This window comes from Brienomyrus brachyistius, chromosome 22 (assembly GCF_023856365.1).
Source record: "Brienomyrus brachyistius isolate T26 chromosome 22, BBRACH_0.4, whole genome shotgun sequence".
In the NCBI taxonomy this organism is placed as follows: Eukaryota; Metazoa; Chordata; class Actinopteri; order Osteoglossiformes; family Mormyridae; genus Brienomyrus; species Brienomyrus brachyistius.
In genome coordinates, this window is record NC_064554.1 from 7,176,504 (window position 1) to 7,188,554 (window position 12,051).

Here is a 12,051-nt window from a genome sequence, read left to right on the forward strand (position 1 = left end):
TACAGTTACATTGGCTGTAAAAAGAAAAAAAAAACAGAAAAAATTAAATATGAAAGACAATCAGCGATTTACAAGTTATTTCAGAATAGTGGGCAAAAGCGAACCAGCCAATACGCTCTTATGAACAGAATTGGGCTTAAGAAGGCCCATGTACGTTTAGTTTAATGTTTCAGACTTAGACAAGACCCGTAAATGATTGTGATTTGTGCACAAATGTAACTGTCTTAAAAAGTCATTTATGTTCCTTATTGAAAAGAAATTAGGTCTGTGTTTGCCCATGAATTAAAATGTTTGTGTCCAATAACAGATAAGCATTACTTTAAAAATGTCTTTCCTTAAGTGCCTCTTTCCTTTGCAGGATTTGCTGTTTGTTCAGTCTATTGTTGCTTTATGGTGCTTAGCTGCAAAACACCAGGGCCATGTTATAAAATCAGCGAAAATCCAGCGTCAAATTCCGGTTATGAACATATCAGACCCCAGCAAACTGTTCTGCGGAGTGCTTCGGAATGCAAGGAAATCCTACCGTATCTAAAATGGTATCAGTCGTACTAAACGCTATGTGTAATGTAAAGAACCCTGTCAAACTGCGTGGAAATTAATATCTATTGTCGCCGGGTTCCGTCGAGAAGAGCTAACAAACTGACTTATGGGCGAGCGTGGGAACGTACTTTATACAGGGGATATTTCTTACAATCGTAGCTGGTTTGCAGCCTAATGCACACGAACGGGACCTGAACTTTCCTGTTTTTTTGGTGTGTGTGCGTGTGTTGCGGAGCACACAAAGCAACATCTCTGCTACCCAGCCTTCTCTCTCTCTGGCAAGTCGAGTGCTGCAGCGGTACACGTGTGTGTGTGTGCCTTTTTTGTGCGTGTGTGTGTGAATGTTAGTGCGTGCGTGCCATGTGGTGAGGTGGCTCCTCCCATCAGCAGACGCAGGGTGGCACCAGTCTAAGAGCAATTCCCCGCTTTTTAAAAGCTTACATCACAGAAAGCTCACTTCACTGACTGTCGCCGTCTGTAAACGGTGGTTAACCTTAAAAGGTGTAACGTTGTGTAGTAAAGACAGTAATGATCTCCACCGTGGCTCCAACGAGCTTAACAACGTCTGTGACTGGGTTTAGCAAAATAATGTAGCATAGTTCAACTTGGAATTAAAGAGTTACGAAGTCCATGCCGTAGGAGCTGTTGAATATCGGATTATTGGCTATCTGTTTTGTCAGTACTGTTTTATAAACCACGTGCACAAACATTGGTGTAAGTAGTTTTATTAACGTTTCCCCGTCTAGAAATGAGACCGTATGAACGGGACCATACGAACAACAGCAGAGCTAATCTTCATAGGGCTCGTCTAAGTCCTGGAATAGTATGTAGCAATGCATAATATACACAGCGCTATAACTAAAAATAAATAACCTGGAATAGAAAAAAAACTTACAACTACCTAACAACTTAGCAACTACTCGATTTACAAAGGTAAGCACAATTTTTCGTCGATTTCAAGTGTAGGCATAAGCCTACAATATTCGTATTCATTTCCTAATTTTGATCGCGTTATGAGATTTGCATACTTAATGGGGAGTTTCTTTGCCTCCACATGTTTCTCGGTATACCTGTTAGTTTGTGTGTAAAGTATTCCATAAGCACAGTAGACGCGCGTTAGTGTCGATGCAGAAACCTCACCAGTTTGCCTCCTTATTCTTGAAATCTGCGATTCGGTGTAGCCTACGATTGCCTAACAGCATCCGAAGTGTAAATGATACAGTTGGTGTATAAGATGCACGCACATATGGACGTGGCAGCGGCGCTAAATAAGTGCAAGTCGATTTAGCATGATTTCTAACGATGCATTCGTTTTAAAATATGTGGTTTGTCTCTTGTTGCACACTTACGGCAGAGGGATTTGGAATTACCTTGCGTAGATCTGCGCTGTACCCGCACCATTTATAGCCTGACAGTCACAAGCCAATCTGATTATGAGATTTCATTTAAAGTGCAACTGGACCAACATGCGTATGTCGTACAGTTCTACATTCAGCTCCGTAACCCCAATAATAAACCGTTGACAATGGTTTAAAAATGTGATGTCGCCGCCTGCATGCTAGAAAAGTCAGCCCTGCCGCTGCTCGCTGGTAACTCTGGACTGGAATACATAAAGGCGAGAAGCAAACGAGCTTTCAATCAGGGCTTTGCCTTGAATTAATCACCTTCTGTTTAATGGATGTTTGAGGTTAGCGCTTGACGCAGTGAGGAGCTGCAGCTCTCTGTATTGTCGGGCCGACAGAAAACCTGGATTTTCCCACAGAAATTTCGCTGCCCTTCCTGAAAAATGCCTTGAGCTTCATAGCGACTCAGATCCCCCAGATCTGGATGCGGAGAGATCAAGGACCCGCAGGCTCCCCGGTTAATATCAGGTAAGCGCTTATATATTCTGTAACGTGTTAGCGGAGCCATGTCATCCTAAACATCGCCCGTGCCGCAGCAAATACAAATGTTTCCTCTTAAAATGAAGTCTGGCGAATCTGAATATTACATGACAATACATGACTTAAATCCGTGTGAATATACCGGCTTCTTGTATAGCCGTATTATTGCTTAAGGATTACGTTACCCAATTAGTTAACAAGAGATACTTAGTAACACTTACGGGCATCAGTATTTCAGAGATCGCGGAATCGTGAATTTTAAGTTGAAAGCACATTACATTTCTCATGAACTACATATAACTACAGCTGTCAGACTGCTTTCGTATAGGATAATTTGAAGAAATCTGGCTGAAGGACGTCCAAAGCGATTGTATCGTTGAAACCGGTAGTTATGTGTATATATCTGCTTTCAAGTGCTATCTTCTTGATAAGATGACCACCTAGTATTTGAATTTATCAGTTTCTAGAAAACTTAATTACAGCGCTTATATCTATGCTGCACGCGTCTTACTGAGAAAAATTAGAGATTTCTAAACCCGTTTCTGTTACTAGAGATACGTGACGGAATCTGAAAGGCAAACGGCTTTACTGCTGTTCCAGGACCAGGGACAGCGCACTGCTGCGATTGCCGCTAGAGTTCGCTTTCAACCATGAAATTTTACCACTTTTTTTCTCCACCTCTCCATACTTTAGTTCCACATTTGGAAGTTGTTCAAATCGAGAGACTGTAGTTTTATGGAATTTCTCCAAATGCAACACGCAGTGTCCAGTCAGTTTATTGTCTTTTTTTAATCGCTACATGTTTAACAAGTGTGAAGGTGCAAGAGAGCTTATAGTAATTCACGCATGCATATTCACACATAGGCATGGATTCAGATTCAGGAGACGATTGTTCAAAAAGTGCTGAAATGCATGTGGAGTGAATTCTGCCTCTGTCTTCAGCCCTCCGTCTCCTTACTGTGTTTTAGTTTACCCGAGGATTGCTTAATAACATTATCAACAACAACACTAAAAATAATAATAATTACAACAGCAATAATAACAACAACTCAATAATAACTATTTAATTTTTTTTTTTAACCAACTACGTGTATAATGCCACGTACCACTAACTGCCACGTCATGGAGCGGCACGTTGACCCGCAAAAGAAAATCATTTAAATGTTGGCAGCAACGTCTAGGTTTCGGCGTTTGCACAACTTTTCTGCCATCAGGACCCACCACCTAAGACAAGCCGGAGACGGACATGGGCGTCCGTGGGAATTTGGTATTTTTCCAGAAAAGTTGAAAAGATATTCCCATTCTTTGGATAATGAGTCTGTCACTCTTGCTATAATGGAGAACAATTACAAGTTTACGTGTTGATCTGTGAAGAAACATAAGAATATATCTAAATCTGTGTAACTTCATCCAGCCCTCTTAGGAATAGGTAGGCGGGTGTTGAATCGAGTAAGACATCTGAAATATTTCATACAAATACATTGACAAAGCTACAAAGGCCCAATGTATATATGGTACTTTGCTCTTAGGCTACCTTGAGTATATCGTTTTGCAGAAATCTTAAAGCGCCTCGAAAATGTATAGCTTTCGGAGCAGGCGGGGCTCAGGGTACGTTCTCCTGGCGGATAACAGCGTTGCCATCCTATAAGACAAATCAATGACATCCCTCTCCGATTCACATTTGGACCAAAGTATGAATGGAAAACGGATGAATAAAAAGAAACGGTGAAAGAATGTAACACAAATGGCAAAGAGCAATATTAAAATTGGTGTCAATGGGGTACTGGCATTATAATGTTTTTGTTGTTATTATTGTTTGAGGGTCTGATTGTCTTGAGTCTTCACCGGGTTTTGGACGGATCGCCTATTATGTAACCAAATTCTTCCCTGTCATTCCAGTTGTCCCCAATATTTGCTATGTCATGACCAAATCCATGCCATTAATCCTTAAGTGTCTTTTATTACTCATTTCAGGCGTCGTTTGTGTGTTAATTTATCTTCCTGTTCTGCTTAGGTGGATATTTATTTGACTTGTGTTACAGATGTTGCTATTCCGGCGTACACGCGCTGTGCATTTGCTGATAAAGTTCTTTTATAGCCTAAGCGGAAAAGCGAGGAATCTGCAAAGCATGAGCTGAAAGGTTGATCGGTATCGCAGGGAAAAGCGACGCATGCGATTTCGGTCTCCGAGTACGGGACTTCGTGCAGGGAAAGAGGAGCCCCTTGGTTTCGGACCGCCCCCGCCCCGGTTGAAAAGCCTTATACAAAACAAGCCGTCTGGCGCGGCCCGTATCTGTGAGGGAGGCGTCCGCTGACACCGCAGGCCCCCGCTGCTCTGCAGCTGCCGGTGATGAGCTCTCCGCCGCTGGAGCCCGCAGACGGAGCCTCATCTTTCCCTCCACAGCGGCTCTGGTGTATTTTTAGCCTGGTCTACTTTTGCACTGTGCAAAAGGAATCGGTAGCAGGCGGCACAGGACGTTCAGACAATTAAATTGAAAACAATTATTATTATTATTATTATTATTATTATTATTATTATTATTATTATTATTATTATGAATAACTGCATGTTCAGCTGTTAAGAAACGCAAAGCATGAAATGATCCATGTTAACGCACCCTGGCGTTCGTGATTCTTACAACCCAAATAAAACGCCCGCCGTCCGTTATTCCCTGCAGTAGCACGTTTAACCTCTTTCCGGCGTTACTCTGAAACTGCAAAGGCGGTACAATTATTCAATCCTTGTGCTGAGAAGAGACAAAGTTACAAAAAGCTATAAAAACAGTTAAATTCACACACTTATATACAGGCGTATACGCGAGTAATATATGCAAGTAAAATTATTCATCAGTTGTAGGTCTGTAGTAATATCTATAATGGTGGTTTTGCTCTATCTGATATTTTTCCAGTTATTGGGTAAAGTTTAATATTTAGGATACTATTTGTCCTTTAATGCTATTCCATCGTTATGCATAATGTTGTAACGTTAATAACACTTAATACCAAAAAGCCTATACTGCTATCGATACTGCATGTCTACTGTAAGTAGCTGTGATTTCAGATATAACATTTTAAGAACAGGAAATACATTTTAAAGTAAAATGAAAGCAAAAAAAACATATAAAATCAATGTGATACATTTTATAACTGGATGTTTGTGGGGTCATTGAAAGTGACGGTGCAGGAATCAACCTGGAAATTAAAGAAATAAATACATGGACATATCAATGCCACACTTCAGTACTGTAAGCGGGGTTTGAGAGATATGTTTCAAGGTTTAATGGTTATCCTCGATTTATCCACTTTGCCTATTTACCATATTGCAGGGTATTTCCTAAATAGTACCCTACTTATTTCAAATCAGCGGCAACACAGAAGTTACTGATTCCGATAACACCGTTCAAAATATACCGTTCTTTGGCTTTTTGCTGTAAATAAGTCATTATCGCTGAATTAAACAGGTGTACAGTATGTCATCTTAGAATTAGTTAATGTCGTCATGCCGTCGTATTTGGTATGTTTTTGACGTTAAGGTGTGATTCCGCATTTCTGTGCTTTCTATAGCTTTAACTTTAAATATATGTCGCCTTATGTTTAGCGGTGCACAAACACTCCGTCTACTGCCCCACTGTGAGAGAGAGTAAAAAAAACAAATAATAATCCCTTCAACCTTTATTCAGAATGCACTTTATCTCCGGCCGATGTCTGCCTTTGACAGGGGCTGTTTGAGCTGTATGCTGGAGTGTACCTCGCTTATACGCAGTTCTATGCAGTGCACGTGGAGATCGGAGTATTTCCCTAGTTTTCCCGGCGCTGTCCATTTGATAAATTTACACAGGTAAAGACAACCAATGCAGAAGGACAAAGTTTACGCCCATCCGACCAGTGAAACTCCTAAGCTGTAAGCAAATGGACTGGGCGTGCTTTGCAGTCAAATATTGTCTAAAGAGGGTTCGGAATAAGGGATCCGTGCCATTTACGGATTGCTGAGATTTCGGTTAGTGCTTTCCAGCAAACCGTGCTATAGGTGCCGCTGCAAACATGTGGATTTGTGTCCAGAGACTTAATCCAACCCACTCCTTGCAGCACGACTTCAAATTCGTCGTGATTTTATTTCAGTAAATGGAAAGAAAGAATCCGTAAATTCAAGCATTTCGATTACAGTGTACTGCATTTGGACTGCCGGAGAAGACTGTGGACTAATATTTAAGCGAATTACCGATTACCGAAACATGCTAGAGTTACACCAGAACCAACACGCCAGTTTTCCGAATGAAGTAAGTAATTTATTACAATATTAACCACTGTAGCTGCAGAAACAGAAATATTGTTCCCACGGTTGCTGTAAAAGGAAATTCTTATAAGGGATTTCCCTCTTTAAGGGTAATATATAAATATCCGAATACTGAATTTCCGTACTTGTAAATTCCGTACACGATAGGTGGAAATGTTCGTGAAAGTACAGTAGATTTATTGTGCAGAAGCAGAGTGGGATGGATAATGTGACTTTACGTGCTTAACTCCTGACCCATCGGGTGAAATTGCAATGCCTCCATTATGTTAAGCATTCCGTTATGAAATAATGGTGTTTCACTTCTCCGCTGCCGCTCCTGCTCTCTGCCATCCATTTTTCCACATTCTAACAGGTGGATTCAGTGTGAAGAACCAGACAGCCACGCAGAAATGATCAATAGGGATATGACATCAGCACGAAGCTCTTGCGTTAAGTATTAGGTATAACAACATTAATTTTTCCAATTTTCGACTGGCTGTCACTTACTGTTGATACGGGATTATTTCATAATTTGCCGATGAGCGTTTTTGATGTCACTGAGAACATTTCGGTTTGTTCATATTAGTCGTGTAGTACAGCAACATGGCAGTTCACTGATTGTTATCAAGTGCAACAGAATACAGAAGCAGTCAGGCAAACGTGGGCTAGATGAGTCAGTTGAGGTTATTACCCTTCATCTCAGCAACAGGTAACACATCCTACATTCAGCGTGCCGTGGGCAATACACTCCAGGGTAATGTACTTCCAGTTAATGTATACATTCAGCATTTTCCTTGAATAGGTGTTAAAACTTCATCATTAATTCATTCTTTTCAAGACGCTGAAGGACCATTTCATGTACAGGTCTTATACATGTTGTGCTATGTCAAATTTTTGGTCAGACCCACCTCCAGGGCGTGGAATTTGAATTCCATCTCTGTTGATAATGGACTGAGATGCCATGTAGGATGCAATCCAGCCTTGTGCTGCCTGGGATAGCCCCCCCCCCATCCATGCACTACATTAAACTGCAAACCACGATGTCCTAGCCATGGTTATGACACTCACATGGTCCACCTGCCGAGTTACGTGAACTTACATTTGTCCCTAAGTCTGTTTGAGAGAACCAGTTATTTTTCATGTCTTTGGGTGAAAGGAGGTAACAGAAATTCATAAGCCCACAGAGAGCTGGGCCGGCACTTCAACCCCACAACCCCACTGGAACGGCACTGCAGTGCCAGTGTGTTAATCATCATGCCACTGCAACCTGAAGTTTTATATTCAGCGTGGTGCTCCTGGTCTTACCACACAAGCCCATTGTGCAGTGAAAGCCTAATTAATGGACTGCCCGTTTTGGAAGGTCAACTTGGCCACTTTGTGTACGAGCTGCTGTAGGTCATTACCTGCTCTCTTTCGTGCAGTGCATCTCCTTCAGACTCACACAGTTGCATGCTCCTGCTAGACTGATATCTTGGGTAAGCTGGCCAGTTCAGGCTCTGCAGCTGCTGCAGTTATTCAGTGACGTTTCTGTAAAGCACCGGCAAGTCAAGTGGAATAAACTCAAATAAATGATGCAGTTTACGGCATGACTTTAGCATGTACTTACTCACCAAGGAGAATTATTGCCGACTCTGTGTTCCTCACTACAGCACGAATCAATGATGATTAATGTCTGCATGAGGATAATTCTCTATGGCACAAGCTACTATTTTCATTCATAATTTACATGGTCTCTGGGTTGTTATTTATTTAAGGGTTAATGTTACATTGATGTATCGTTCCAAGCAGTCATAACATGTATAATTCATATAATACAGGCATTGATATTGTTCTTTTAATGCTGATGGATGCTAGCCCAGAACGTATGCCCAGATATTATAAAAGAAAATCTTTTGTTTAATCAGTGTGGTACAAGAAAAGGCTCAGATCAGCTGATGGGATATGTTTGTGTCCCTGCCATTGTTCTTAAGGAAACCGAAACTCATTATTATTGTAGATAATTAGAATTAGAATCGGAATTACCTCACGACCCTGTCCAGGAAAAATGGTTAGAGCATGGATGTTACCTCAGAATTACAATGTGAGGTTTGTCGGCTTGTGTGCAGTTCGGACCCTTATTCAAAGTCGGTGTTATTTTCCTGGGAATGATAAGCTTCAGGAAGAAAGGCACAAAGTGCTTTGGCCTTATAACTGTCGGTCATCTCCTCAGCCTCTGCTTATTGTCAGTCAGCTTCGGTAGAGTCTGTTCGGGAACCATGGAGATGAAAAGTAAACTGACATTTGAGTACTTCGCTCTTTGCATTGCAGGGAGATGCACGTCTGACTGACACTGACACTGTCAGAGTTTCCGTGTGAATCCGCGACGGCTAATTTGAGGGCAGAATGCTTGTGGAATCACCGATATGTTAAAGGATTCTGGCTTTACTAGGGTCTTGGCAACAAAATACGAACCACCCATATTGTTTGGGCAAACTTGATGCACATGGTTAAAGGCGACGGTAGCATTTTTTGTATCGATTGTAAATATCAGCTGTTTTAAATTTATGTGTAAAGGGAAATACTCCCTTAATGAAGCCAGCTACAGAATAGAACCTCACCTGTTTCTGAAATTGTATTTTTAACCTTTTTGCTGAATGTAAACCTTCGGAGCTAAAATATGTTACTTTGCAGTTACTGCTGATAACATCACTGGGGATATTATGATGTATTGTAATCATTCCTAGTATGTTTTTTATGTAATCGGGACATGAGCTCAGTATTGTATGTCCAGTTTTATATCGGATGCACTTAGTAGAGTAGGATCATTTGTCTGAGGGAACGGTATAGCCTGAAAGAGGTCTTAAGAGATGCAAAAGCGTGAACAATCTGGCTGCCTTTCTTCCTGAACGTCAGGCTACTTTGAAGGCATAAGACCCTGATCTACTCACACGTGCGAATTCACATCCAGATGCTCTCGGCTTCCTCTGTACAGCTGCTTTGAGCTTCCTTCGATTGTTTCCTGTTCTTGCTGCCCCCGAGGAGGAAGTTGCATCACAGAGATAAGGCGGGAGCCCCGGCAGATCTCCACATCCAACGTTTCGCATCTCTTGTGAGAGCAAGGTGCTCCTCTTAAGTGCCTCTCACAATGGGGATTTCTAGAATGTTCTCTCCAGGTTGGCTGTGTGTTTGAAATATTGCAGGCTGGGCTACTGTATTTGTTTTTTGAACATTTTGAGGACAGAACAGGACAGCTTTTGCAGTTTACCCAGTTGACCTACATAATATCATTAGACTGTTTTTTTGTTAATATACCTTATAACCTAAGCCAAGGGTGTCAAACTCCAGTCCTGGGGGGCCGAAGCGCTGCGCATTCTTGAGTCTCCCATCATTTAACACACCTGATTCAACTCCTAATGCTAATTACCACACAGCTCTTGAGCGGAATCATTTGTGTTGGAATAGAGAAAGAACTAAGCTACACAGGGCTCCGCCCCCCCAGGACTGGAGTTTGACACCCCTGATCTTGTTATTGTGAATGTGAGTCTAGAGATAACAGATGGAATTCTGTATGTAAATTAGGACAAAAGAATGGAAACAGAAATTTTTTCCAGAGTTTTTACCTTAGCTAAGCGCCCCTGAACTCCCAGCAGTACATTTGGTCTTTCATAGCATTTCAGGTGCTGAGCCGATTGCCGATTAAATGGCAGCTCCGCATAGAATGTCTAGACACATTCAGGCCATTTATATCAAGCAACAATCAGAAAGCCAGTTTAGAAAAATGCAGAATGAACACACATTTTTATAAGGTGCCTCTTTGAAACAGAGTTGATAATGGTAATCTCTTTCCACAGCACTAATGGATATGCCCAATGAATAAAAAAACCTTCATATTTGTCAGGGGTGCAAATTGTTGCCTGCATGGTGATTTGATGTATGATTATTGAGGCACAATCGGATGCATTGGAAATCTTTCATTTCTATCTCGATTCGTGATAGAAATCGTAATCGATTATTTTGATATCCGAAATTCAAACAGAAATTCAAAACAGCACTGAAAAAAACACAAATACTTCCATGGAAACTTTATTCTACACTATTAATTATTTATGGAATACAAAGGCAGTAGTATCTCGGAACGTTAATTTTTACTGTTATTATAAAACAGGCAGAAGAAGCCAGTGTATATAGCAAAAAGGCTAACTACTGAACTGTACAGGAAAAGCAAAGCACATTAACGGTGTCGCTACCTGACTGGGAGGGGGGTTGGGCTACCTTGCTTTTAATTGAAAAATGTGAAAAATGAAAGATCAATCTGTGGTTGAGAATTAATGAAGAATGTTGTGGGCAGGAGAGCCTATAAGATGGGTAATCTTCCAATGCAATCATCTTCATTAATTCAATAGTTGTGTCTTTAGCTCTGGTGCTGCTAACTTTGAATATCGATATACTGTATCAGTCAAGAATGACAAATCGATCCCATGCTATTGTCTTGAATGTTGAACAAATATCGGTGGATACCGATATTTTAACAAATAAATCGTGCATCTATAATTAGCTAGCTAGTTAGCTCATTAGATCTTGCAAAAATAATGGCTTTGTTGAACTAAAAACAGAGGAATTTCCCCAAAGCATCATAGTGCAAAGATGATCTTAACCATCAGAGACAGCGTTCTACACAATAATATTTCCCAACCACATTGCATCGCAAAAATCGTCAGAGAATCCATTATGAATATCAGTACCCTCTACCCTGACCTTCAGTGTGGGTAGATGTGCCGGTGAGCATGTTTCCATCCACATCTGCTACCTGTTTGACAGATTTTTTTGCTGTCAAAATTTCGGCTGATCCAATCGAGTAGCGCTTCTCTTATGAATATTGATGCGTTTTCCTGAACCACCCAGTAAAATAGAGATTCACCACCAGCGCTGCTACTTGAGTGTCTCCATCCAGCACTTGAATGTGAAAGTAAGCAACGTGAAAGTTGGACTTTCTTAGCATCTTTATCCTGCCCCCAAAAATCAATTCTCAAGTTATAGATCGATACAGTTTCATTGCCACCTTAATAATCGATTCATCGTGATGCATGGACGCATCGTTACACCACTAACATTTATGCATAATATAAATATTAAGATATGAACAATAATATAAACTAAATACAATTATATTTTATATTTACATATAAATGAATATTAAGACATAATATTGTGGGTCGGAAAACAGCAACAATAATAATAACTAACTTGAGAACTTAACTTTATGGAAATATATTCAATACAAAAATTCTGCAATGACTCGAGGAATATCAAGATAATTCAGTATGAATGACATAGTCAAAAGCCACGAACCAGCGTGCGCTATCATTAGTTATGCTT

The 12,051-nt window shown here is 40.7% G+C and overlaps 1 protein-coding gene across 6 annotated transcripts in view; it reads left to right on the plus strand.

Moving 5' to 3' along the window:
• Positions 1-859: 859 nt before the first annotated feature.
• Positions 860-12,051, plus strand: part of elfn1a (extracellular leucine-rich repeat and fibronectin type III domain containing 1a) — a 116,053-nt gene continuing 104,861 nt past the window's right edge. For 3 of the 6 annotated variants that reach the window (XR_007384522.1, XM_048990262.1, XM_048990261.1), the window contains exon 1: positions 2,013-2,411. The gene's annotated coding sequence lies outside the window, so the exon portion shown is untranslated. Of the gene's footprint in view, positions 1,474-2,012; positions 2,412-6,599; positions 6,701-12,051 lie in introns of those variants that run through there. The other 3 variants (XM_048990263.1, XM_048990260.1, XM_048990269.1) reach the window with 2 other exon arrangements.